At 46.4% G+C, this 11,757-nt stretch overlaps 1 pseudogene; it reads right to left on the bottom strand.

The window, feature by feature from the left end:
- Window positions 1-5,696: 5,696 nt before the first annotated feature.
- Window positions 5,697-8,983, bottom strand: LOC119321466 (annotated as a pseudogene).
- Window positions 8,984-11,757: the final 2,774 nt, after the last annotated feature.

Here is an 11,757-nt window from a genome sequence, read left to right as displayed (position 1 = left end):
CCGTCGGACGCCTCGTCGATCCCGCCGCCCCCGTGGCGAGCCATGGAGGTGCCGCCGGACTCCTCCGTCGCCCCGGACCGCCCCGCCCGCGTCCTCCCTCCCTCCGCCTATCGCCCCGCCGCCGGCCTCGGCCTCGGTGATGCCTGTGCCGGCCCCGTCCTCGCTCCCTCTGCCCGCGCCGGAGGTGCCGTCGGTTGTGGTCGTCGGCACGAAGAGGCGGCGTGCTGGCCAGCACGTCGTCCTCCCCCAGCCCGCCCCGGCTGCAGCGGCACCGAAGGTGAGGAAGAAGCCCTCCCTTGGGCCGAAGGGGGCAGCGGCGCCGAAAGTGAAGAAGGCCACCTCCAGGAAGAAGTCGACGCCCGCCCTGGCCGCCCCGTCCCCCACACCTCCGCCCGCCGTGCACGAGGTGCTCGACGGAATGCCTGCCCCGCCAATGTCGTTCATGGGGCTTCTCGAAGAAGCGGAGGTGGACATCGGGGCTCCTTCTCTCGAACCCTTTGGGTTTGGTGATGACTTGCAGGAAGAGGGTGATGAGGAGGAGGAAGGGGAAGATGAGGAGGAGGTGACCGAGATAGAGGAGGAGGCGTTCGCCGCCGTTGCAAAACCCACCGTGCGCTCGACAAACTATAGCGAGGACGAAGATATTCTCTTGGTTTGTGCTTGGGCACATGTGGGGTTGGATGCAAGCACCGGTACCGATCAAACCGGTAAACGCTATTGGCAACGCACAGAGGACGTCTATTGCAAGATCAATCCGAAGACCTGTGGGTACATCCCTCGTAGTTACCGGTTGCTTCAAGGCCAGTGGGAGTTGGTGAAGCCCCATTGTGCTCGTTGGAGTGCGGCAATGGACCAAGTGAAGGATGCACCGCCTAGTGGAACCGTGAAGAGTGACTATGTGAGTACATATATGTTTTTCACATTTTTTTTGATTTTTATGCTATTGTTATGTGAGTACATATATGTTTACTATGCTATTGGTGGGTTAATTTGTAGGAGGCAATTGCCGACTTGAGGTACAAGGAGATGGCCGCTTCCAAGGGCAAAGCATTCCCATTTAAACATGTTTGGAAAATTGAGGGATCAAGAGACCGCACCCAAGAAGTCGGCAATGCTTAGGATGGATGATAGTGAAGAGGAGGGAAGGAACGAGCACAAGCCCGCTGGAAACAAGAAGGATAAGCTAAGGAAGAAGATGGAAGGAGAGGCGTCAAGCATAAGGGAGAAGATAGAACATATGATGAAGTTAAGGGAGGCATTGACAATGAAGACATTGGAGACAAAGCTTCTTATCAACGAGAAGAAGAAAGAGGTGAAGCTTGCACAAATTGAAGCAAGGCGTGAAGATGCCAAGCGCAAGGCCGACTTGGAGGAGAGGATGATCAAGGTCAAAGAAGCAAAGGCATGGAAAGAACTCATGGTGGAAGAGAAGAAGCACATGATGATGTCCAAAAAGGACATGGATGAAGACCAATTGATGTGGTGGAAGGAGTACAAGCAGGACATCACGGAGAGGAAGAGGATATTCCGTGGTGCGTCCTCTACTCTTCGAGGTGACACTCCGATGAGTGGTGGTGGCGATGGCGGTGTGGAGGACTCCACCATCGACGACAATGGAGGTGCTTGATGGATGTGGAAGTGGTCTAAGAGGTGGCGCCAGGTGCAACTTTTTGGTGATGGTGCCGATGAGAGGGGGAAGATGATGATTGTGTGATGTAAACTATTAAACCATGGCCAATTATCAACCCTTAAAAGTGTCAAAAATGGTCAATTCTCAACCCTTAAAACTAAAATCATATTTAAGGGTTTGAGGGCTCTACTAGACATGCTGTTAGTTTTATTGATTCCACCGTCTGGCGTCTAGGTGAGCTTGATTCTTGCCCTTGGTTCTGTTGATCCCATGACAGTATTATGTCTGGGTCGTCTACTCGTGTTGGTTGCTGCAGTCTGGTCGGTACTTCTATTGTCCCATTTGTGTATGAACATGGGCGGAATCTGCAAGGGTGGACAGCTTGTTTTCGTTAGTAGCACATGTTCCCGAGCGTCTACGAGTCGTTACATGCTGTCATTTTCATGTGATTGGTTAGGTACATTAACATATAACATATATGGTGCTGTTAGATAGAAAGAGGGTGCTGCATTAGTTAGCATCAATTGTGAAACAAATTGGAGTTAATTGCACAGAAGTACCACAATTCGGGCATCACATGCAGATTGGTACCACGATTGCTAATTTTTGCGTGTCAGTACCAACATTCGTCTAAACTTTTGCAAATTAGGCTAAAACGCGTATTTATACGTATTGACAGTGTATCTGACCGTTGGGGCCCGTCCGTCAGGTGCCGACGTGGCATATTTTTTGCAGAAAACCCCTTGACTTTATATGTAATCACATAAATGCGACAGTGTATCTGACCGTTGGGGCCCGTCCGTCAGGTGCCGACGTGGCATATTTTTTGCAGAAAACCCCTTGGCTTTATATGTAATCACATAAATGCCCATTTTGTTCGCAGGAAAACCTCCATTGAGAGGGACTTTTTTTTTGTTCGCAAGTTTTTCACGGACTTGTTCGAAAGTTTCCAGCGAATCGAAGAAATAAATAACCGGAACGAAAAAACGCGCGCGAGCGCGATTCGTACCCGCGACCTGCAGGACTGCCGCTCGGCGCGCTGGCCACTACGCCACAGCGTCGCTGTTGACGTGGTACAGGCGAACATTTTATTATACTAGCGCACACACGCTGGGCCGGCAAGAGGTGCAACCATAACAAGCATGATGCTTCGGAATGGTGTGAGTCATGGCTCAACAAGGGCATGAAGGAAGTTGTCATATGTGAAATTGCAGGGCGCTACTTATGTGAGCAGAGCACTAAGACAACAACAATTGAAATAATCAAGATTAGCAAGTCAAAAATTCAGTTAAGTAAGCCCCCCAACATCAAAGTTGTTCCTCACTGAATCTGCGCTATGTTGTTTCTCATATAAATTAGGCTCTGTTATCTCCTAGACAAAGTAAAGGCCTTCACTTCATCCAAATAATGCACCTGTATGAGCACCATAACAACCAATGTGAATATTTAAATTTGTATGGGGTGGAATTTTAAGAAACATAATTGGCCCCAATTGATACTCCCATTACCACATCTGCTATGCACAACGGTGGTAGCAGAAGGATCAACGCAGTGTGGCTTTTCATTCTGTCATTTCGCTGCCCTTGAGTGAGCATTTTTGGGAAGTTGTTTGGAAGCTTAGTTTAGAAGCAAGTTCTAACATGCATTGCAGCCATTTTACACCTCACTGACATCAATGTAAAGTGTGACAGGCATAATAATTTACATAATTTATTTACTCTACCAATTCGCTAGAACTAGAGTGAATTCTCTGAATTTGTTCAATCAACGAGCTTGTTCAGTTATCTCTCTGAATTCCGAAACAATTGATTTTCTTACCTTTTCTCTTCATGGACACAACATGGGATACAAACAAGAACAAACATCCCATCGAAAACTAACATTTCAGATGATACAAAGATTGTATACAACATGGAGGATGAAAGAAATAGTCTGTTGATTCCACTTCGTTTCCAATACTCTGAACAAAGATTACTGGGTTTCATATAACAAGACTGAAGTTCTCCGAATCTGTTCGGTTATCTCTCTGAATTCTGGAACGTTTCAGATGTGATTCCAACAAGAACAAATATCCAAAGTTATACACATTTCAGATGACACAGAAATTATATAAACAACATGAAAGAATTGATGAAATAGTCTATGATTCCAACAGGAACAAATATCCAAAGTTAAAGATTTTTTTATCATCATTTTCTTGTTCTTGGAACAATTGTATTAGCTCATTTTTGCCCACCATTGACTGACGTCTTTTGATTCCTATTTCTTGAGAGTTCACTGGATGCTATACACCAACGGTTACGGCTTGCTCGCTGCATTCAGATAAATCATGCCCAAACTGATGTATGACTGCTCTCATTTGTACCAGCATATTTTACAACCAAAATTTTAAGTGTCGGCCAGTTGAGTGAAGACTTGATTGGTCGACATCTCGTTGCAGTTTCTTCTAAAATCTTGTGAGTAGAACACCAAGGCAACAGCAAATGGAATAATCAAGATTAGCAAGTCCAAAAAATTCAGTTAAGTTGTTCCTGACTGAATCCGTGTTTTGTTGTTTCACATATAAACCAAGCTCTGCTATCTCCGAGACAAACTATAGGCCTTCACCTCATCCAAATAATGCACCTATACGAGCACCATAACAACTACTGTGAATATGTAAATTTGTATGAGATGGAATTTTAAGCAACACTATTTTCCGCACTTGATATTCCCATTACCTCATCTACTTTGCACAGAAGCAAGTAACTTGTTTGGAAGCTTAGTTCAGAAGCAATTTGTACCGTGCATTGCTGCCATTGTACACCTCAGTTACAACAATGCAAAGTGTGACTGACATAATAGTTTAGACAATTTACTCTGCCATTTCACCAGAACTAGAGAGTTCCCTGAATTTAATTCTACCATTCCAACTGAAAAAGAAAAAAAGAAGAGCAGTTCTCTGAAATTGTTCAGTTATCGACTGCAGTGAACGAATTTGTTCAGTTATCTCTCTGAATTCTGAAACAATTACGCATACAGGATTTTCTTAAATTTTTTTCCTCTCCATGGGATGGACAAACACAAACATTTCAGATGATACAAAGATTTATGTGCAGCATACACGTTGATTCCATTTCCTTTCCGACTCTGAACAAAGATGGTTTCATATAACAAGAGTGAGCTTCTCTGAATCTGTGCAGTTATCTCTCTCTGAATTTATGTGCAGTTATCTCTCCCAGGTGCCGGCCCAGCGTGTGTGCGCTAGTATAATAAAATGTTCGCCTGTACCACGTCAACAGCGACGCTGTGGCGTAGTGGCCAGCGTTCCGAGCGGCAGTCCTGCAGGTCGTGGGTTCGAATCGCGCTCGCGCGCGTTTTTTCGTTCCGGTTATTTATTTCTTCGATTCGCTGGAAACTTTCGAACAAGTCCGTGAAAAACTTGCGAACAAAAAAAAAAGTCCCTCTCAATGGAGGTTTTCCTGCGAATAAAATGGGCATTTATGTGATTACATATAAAGCCAAGGGGTTTTCTGCAAAAAATATGCCACGTCGGCACCTGACGGACGGGCCCCAACGGTCAGATACACTGTCAATACATATAAATACGCGTTTTAGCCTAATTTGCAAAAATTTAGACGAATGTTGGTACTGACACGCAAAAATTAGCAATCGTGGTACCAATCTGCATGTGATGCCCGAATTGTGGTACTTTTATGCAATTAACTCAACAAATTAAGTACGCTCCACTAGGCTATGACCCAGCTTTCAGTTAGTGTTCATTGCGAAGATTAGCGTTCAGAGCCTCATCAATGCTTTCTTTACATGCACAACTGGCCCAGTATTGAGTCGACACACAATGCCAGCATGCTCCAATTGGATGGAGGCTATTCATCCTGAGTACATCAACTAGACTAGGAATCTGATAAGACGGTGAATTGCCAAGAGCAGAGGGGTTGGACAGAGCTAATTAAGCTGATTAAAGATCTAGAAATAGAAAAAAAAAAAGATGATCCATCACCTTGAATTTTCGGTTACTTCGTGGACTGCCGCCTCACACCAGTAGAGCTAAATTGATAATGATGAATCAAGCTGATTGAGTTTCCTTTGGCTCCTCCGGCATGCCACTCATATGGTGATGCTCAGAACATATCGAAAGCGTCATATGGATCACAAAGTAGCCCAGCACGGCAATGATGAGCACGATGACATACACGGACGTCTTCCAACCCCTGTTGGAGCCAGTTGCATAGGCCACTTGGAGAGCGACCAAATCCAGTATGATCGTCCTGTTCATCACCCTCAGTGAACATTTTTCCTATTCTCCTTCCTCCTTCTTTGGCAGCCATTGAGGTAGCAGCATGATCATGAGGACGATGGAAGCCATGAAGGAGGTGGAGTTGCTGTAGAAGAAGGCAAGATACCGGGGCCTCCTGTTGTCGTGCATCACCGGGTTGCCCGCCTCGTACCCATTGCTACTGCTCTGCCATGCTCCGCCAGGCGGTTCCAGGCCGGCCTGGTAGGCTACGCTTGCCACCAAGATGCCTAGCAGCATCAGGTACTTTCGCTTCGCTGGCTTCTTGCTTTCTTCATCCCCCATCTTTTCTCCTACCTTCTCCCCTTCTTCTTCGTCATGTTCTTTGGTTGGTGAATTGTTGCCATCCTCCTTCCCTTCTTCGTCCTGTTCTTTGGGTGCCGAATCGTTGCCATTTTTGTCCGGCCCCTTCAGTAAAAATACTAGCAGCAGTACGACTACAACTAAGAGGACCACGACCACCAATGCGAAGATGTAGATGGATGTCTTGAGGTGTTGCGTACTTCCTGCGGCGTAGGCCCCCATCAAACAAAGCAAGCCCACCGCCGTACAAACAGCTAGCGCATTGCTTCATATGGTTGCCCTATACATATTGGGGTTCACCAGGAGAATGATGAGGGCGATCGACAACATGAAGCTTATTAAGTTGCGCAGTAGAAGAAGGCATTGTAGCTGCGTCGGTAGTTGTCCAAGAGGACCGGGTCGCCGGCATGGTGCCGTCCAAACTTGTCGTCCTGTGGCACATGCTACAAGGACGAAATTTTTTTCTAGTACTAATAGGCTATAAGGCCCAAGGCATCAGGGTGGGCTGAGGGTGGTGCCACAGGGCCCATATAATCAGCAAGATGCAGCCCATCACGTTCACGTACGTCCGCTGTTCACATCCAGTCGCCACGCGGTTTTGCTCAAAATAAAAATCCAGTCGCCACGCGGGCCCCACGTCTGCACGGATCAATCGGTCGATCTTCTCGCTGTCTGGAACGAACCAGCGATCGATCGATCCGTCGTCTCCTAAGTCCTGACTCCCGAACAGCCAAAGCGCCGCGGCGGTGGCGGCGGCGATCTATCCGTTCCTACTACTTCCTAGGAAAGTTTAGGCAGCTGCCGGCTGGGCGGCCGGCACACCGCACACGCCTACGCGGCTACGCGACTGTGCGCGGCAGCGGGATCCAGCCACGATGCTTTTAGCCAGCCATTGACTCTTCGATACACTGTAATTTTTTTTGCTTCCTCTCTCAGATTCTTTGCTGAATAGCAACATCTTTTTCAATTATCACTCCCTCAATTTGAATTCTGCTTCGGTATACCCTTTTGTGTGTGTTGTTATTCTTAAATTGTACACGTTCCATCAATTTGTATGTATGAACTTATAGCTGGCAGATTAAATCTTACATAAATATATTATACATGAGAGGTGCTTTTCATCTATGAAACTTCAAATCTTACTCGCGCAATCGCCTCAATGATGACAGATTGGGCGATGATGTTATTTGTTACATGGAGAAAAAAAAAAGAAGGTCACCAGTTTCATGTCTAGGGGCAAGATAATTTATTAAAGGTAAATTCTCAAAAATTTAAGCCCTTCTAAGTTCTTTGATTTGGGCAGTATATTATGTTCTTTTTAAAAAGTCAATTCTATTTTTAAACTTGTGTATCTTGTAGGTTATTGAACCTTGATTTCTAATGATGTGTTTTAGAACTTGGAAACGAAGACAAACTTTTCAGGTAATTTTGTTCTTTGTTCAGTTTTACTAGAACTCATCTAGATGAGATTTAATTTGGTCTCATTCACCTTTTATAGCCACTGAATATGATGCTATAAGATGCGTGTGTGCCGACGTGAGTTGTATCCGTTCTTGTTTTTCAGGTGATTGAGACCAAATTACGTCTCATCTAGATGAGTTATAGGTACTCCCTTCTTTGTTTCAGGATCAATATCAAAATATTGCTGTTAAATTTTTCATAGATCGACTATTGTTATGTCCGAAATTTGTGTTAGAAGTTGCTAAACTCACCTTTGTTCAATACATCGTTGATTGAAAATTTTATGCCATAGTGAAGTAGTGCATCAGGGTAACACTAGCTTCAGCTCCACCCCTCCTGGAGCAGGAAGCCGCTTGGAGGGGTGAGGCCGGCTTGGTAGGTGATGGTCGCTGCCAAGATTGCAAAGAGAAGCAACCGTTTGCGCCTCTTCTCTAGCAACTGGTGTTCCTGGACTGTCTTTGTTATCCTTGTGGTCCAGCATGAAGAAGACAACACGGATCACCACATAGACCAGGACGGCGCCTGCTAGCGCCATGGCGTAAATGGAGGTGCTCACGTCCCGGCAACTCCCGGCGGCATACGCGCCGATGAGGCCAAACATGTCGAGTATCACGGCTGCACGTGATGCTTGACCAGAATCTCCTTCTGAACCTGGACAATGGCCACCAAGGAGGCCACAAACACAACCGAGTTGCAGTAGTAGAAGGCCTTGTACCGCCTAGCATTGACCGTGAGGAGGGTCGCCAGCCATGTGCCCCTAGCCGTTGTCCTGCCAAACGCCACACGGCGGGTCCAACCCCGTTGTGTAGGTGATGGTGGCGGCAAGAGTGGCGAGGAGTACAACAAGAGAGCGAGCCTTGTCCAGAGCTTCCCTAGTACTGCATTCATACATTGCAAAGAAAGAAGAAACAGTGTTTAGTTCAGTTGCAGAGAAATAAAGAAGAAATTAGTGTAACTACAAATAGAGGAAAAAGATGATCTACTGGCTTGGATCCGGAGTTTGGAACTGAGATGAGCGGCGACAACCATTGTGAGAGGAGGTTTTGAGAGCTAAAGCCCGTAAAATTAAGTTAGCACAAGAGGAAAATAATGTGTACCTTCCATTACCACCTGGAGCGAAACAAAAGAAAATAATTTTGACTCTGAGCTGCAGAAGCCATAGAGTTGGAGCATGATGTATGCCACAACGGTGCTAGGGAGACCACGTAGACGGTGGTCTCGGTCTCCCTGCAGCTGTCAGCGGCGTACGCACCGATGAGGCCGACCAGCGCGATGACAATGCAGGCGTAGAGCATGTGAGACTGAGCTAGTTTGTCAGGGAGCTTCTTGCCGGCGATGATAAGCAGCGGTGACGAGCAAGGACAACACGAACGTCGTGGTGTTGCGGACTAAAAGCACGGCCAGGCACACGTCGTGGTGGTCCTTGAGGATTGCGTCGCCCGGGTGGTGGCTGCCCTTAGTAGTGTCCTAGAAGCCGACTGGCGTGCTCAGCCCGGCGATGTAGGTGATGCTCACTGCGAATACGGTGAGAAGTATCAAGACCTTGCAGAGCCGTTCTTCCGCTTTCATCATCATCTTTTGGGCCTCCTTTCCTTCCACCGGGTGGGTATTCAGGCTATCAATACTAACTTCCTCTGAATTTTTGGCGCTAGACCCGTACGATACTGTATTACCATTCCGCGGGGTTTGATTAACTGAAGGAAAATCTTTCGTGGCTAATGATGCTTATGATGCCGCAGGTGATTTACCATTATCGTCAATAATAAAGGGGTCGGTTTCATCACCTTTACCGAGTCTATTGTCTTGCACGCTCGTGTCATCCGGAAACTCCATACGCTTCGCACTCGTGAAGGATGCTTCATTCTTCTCCTCCATACGTTCATTCAAAGGAGTTGAATTAACTTTCGGGAAATATTTCGGCTTGCACTTCTTCGTCCACTCTTCACTTTCGTTCACAAAAGTGAACTCGTCAAGAACTCCCGGTTTGGCTTCAAGATCTGCCCTTTCTTGTTCAACTTCTCAATGAGTATCTGCAAGGACATATCCAAAACATTATGTACATGCGCATGGAAAATAAAATAAACATCAATCATTACCTCGGCACATTTATCAGGAATGAGACAAATTTCTTTCTACATATCTTTTATGCATTTCATGACTTAATCTAATGTAGTGTCACTGCTCGATGAACACTCGGCTTTACTATCTCTTCTATTTCTGTCACCACCTTGTCGTTTCGGTGGCTCAATTTTTTCCTCATGGATTATTCCTTCTTTAGCAATTATGGTGTGCCTGTACTCTTCACTTATTAAGTCGTCAACCTGCGAAACGTTGAACGAATTTAACTAAGTGAACAATTAAATACTCCAGTCAATGCATTCAGTACAAGCCATAAGTATTTACCTTCTCATGACCATGGCCGTAATTTATGTCATACTTGTCACGCTTCGCAACCTGAACTTCAAACCAATTTATCATTAGTGGGTACTTAGAATACAAAGGATCGAATGTCTCTACAACCGTTGGCTGCACTTTAACGACTGCACTTTCTCCCATTACATGTACTGCATGAACATCAAGAGAGTTAGCAATTTTAAACTACGAAAATGTAATTATAAAGACACAAATTAAAATTACGATTTATCTGAATGAGCGTGAGGTTTCCCACTGGCCATTTGAATTTTTTGACATCTCTAACCGTCTTTGTGACCCTATCAAATGCACACACGTAACGTGAACACGTTCCAGTTAAATGATTTTATGGCGTCCACATCATCCACCAACATGTAAAAGCTATGAGGGACATGTTTAGTGGAGTGCGGTGCTATAATTGTGCCAAAGAGAACTAATACCATTCTACGCACAAAGTCATCATCATACATGCCACTCTTAACAATGTTTTTAATCAACTGATCTATCACTATTTCACCATTACAGGAATCTAGAAAACGAGAAGGCACCATTTTGTTTGCCTCTTCCCCTACTTTACTTATTACTTTCGTCGCATCTTTACCCTTGTTCTCTAGCCAAATATGTGAAAGACATCGTGAGTGCGCAATGATATGTCACCGCTTTTCAGACGCATAACGAACCTTTTTACGTTTTAATAGTAAATTTCAGCAAGCACTTCCGCATTTGCACACTAGGAATCAACATCATTTTCTCCAACCTAGTGCCACCAAGCCACTTTCGTTGCCTAGAGTTCAATTTGTTCACCAACGGCACCACTTCTCGACAGAACAATAAATTTCGCCATACTCCTCCATACTAAACGAAAAAAATTACATGAAGTGTTAGATATTTTAAACATAGTCGCGACGAGAACAATAAATTATGACGCAATGGCTAGATTTGAAAGCACCACCATACCTTCGCTGCGGGGGAACTACGCCGCCGGGGCAGGCGGCCCGCGCATTGGCTTCGGGGGATGGCATGCTCAGTGAGCCGTCAGTCCCGGCCGTCAACTTGAACGGGGGTTGGACAGCGTGATCTAGAGGGTAGGGGGTTTTAAGTGTGGAATCACGGTGTGATCTGGAGGCGGCGTGACCATCAGAGGGCGGCGACATAACCGTAAGAGGGCGGCGTGGTGATCGTCAAAGAGCTGGGATGGCGCGGGATAGGGTGATGTAAAATTGCGTGACGTGAGCAGTGTGGTGATGAGCAAGGATGCCACGAACGTCGTGGTCTTGTAGAGTAAAAGGACCGTCAGACACACGATGTGGTGGTCCTTGAGGATCGCTCGCCCGAACACTCGCTGCCCTTAGTGGTATCCCAGAAGCCACCTGGTGTGCTCAGCCATCCCAACCCTACCTACCCACGTCACACAATTTTCCATGACCCGGTCCCTCCGCGCTCCCAGCTCTTTGACGATCATGCCGCTGACCATCTTGCACGCCACCCTCTCGTGGTCACGCCGCCACCCTCTCACGGTCTCGCCGCCTCCAGATCACATCGTGATTCCACGGCGTAACACCCCCCGCCCTCTAGGTAACGCCGTCAAAACCCCGTTCAAGTTGACGGCCAGGACTGGCGGCACACTGAGCACGCCACCACCCCGAGCCAAAGCGCG

Source organism: Triticum dicoccoides, chromosome 6B (genome assembly GCF_002162155.2).
Source record: "Triticum dicoccoides isolate Atlit2015 ecotype Zavitan chromosome 6B, WEW_v2.0, whole genome shotgun sequence".
NCBI lineage: Eukaryota > Viridiplantae > Streptophyta > Magnoliopsida > Poales > Poaceae > Triticum > Triticum dicoccoides.
Note: the sequence above shows the minus strand (reverse complement) of the source record. Positions and strands in the feature narration are given on the sequence as shown.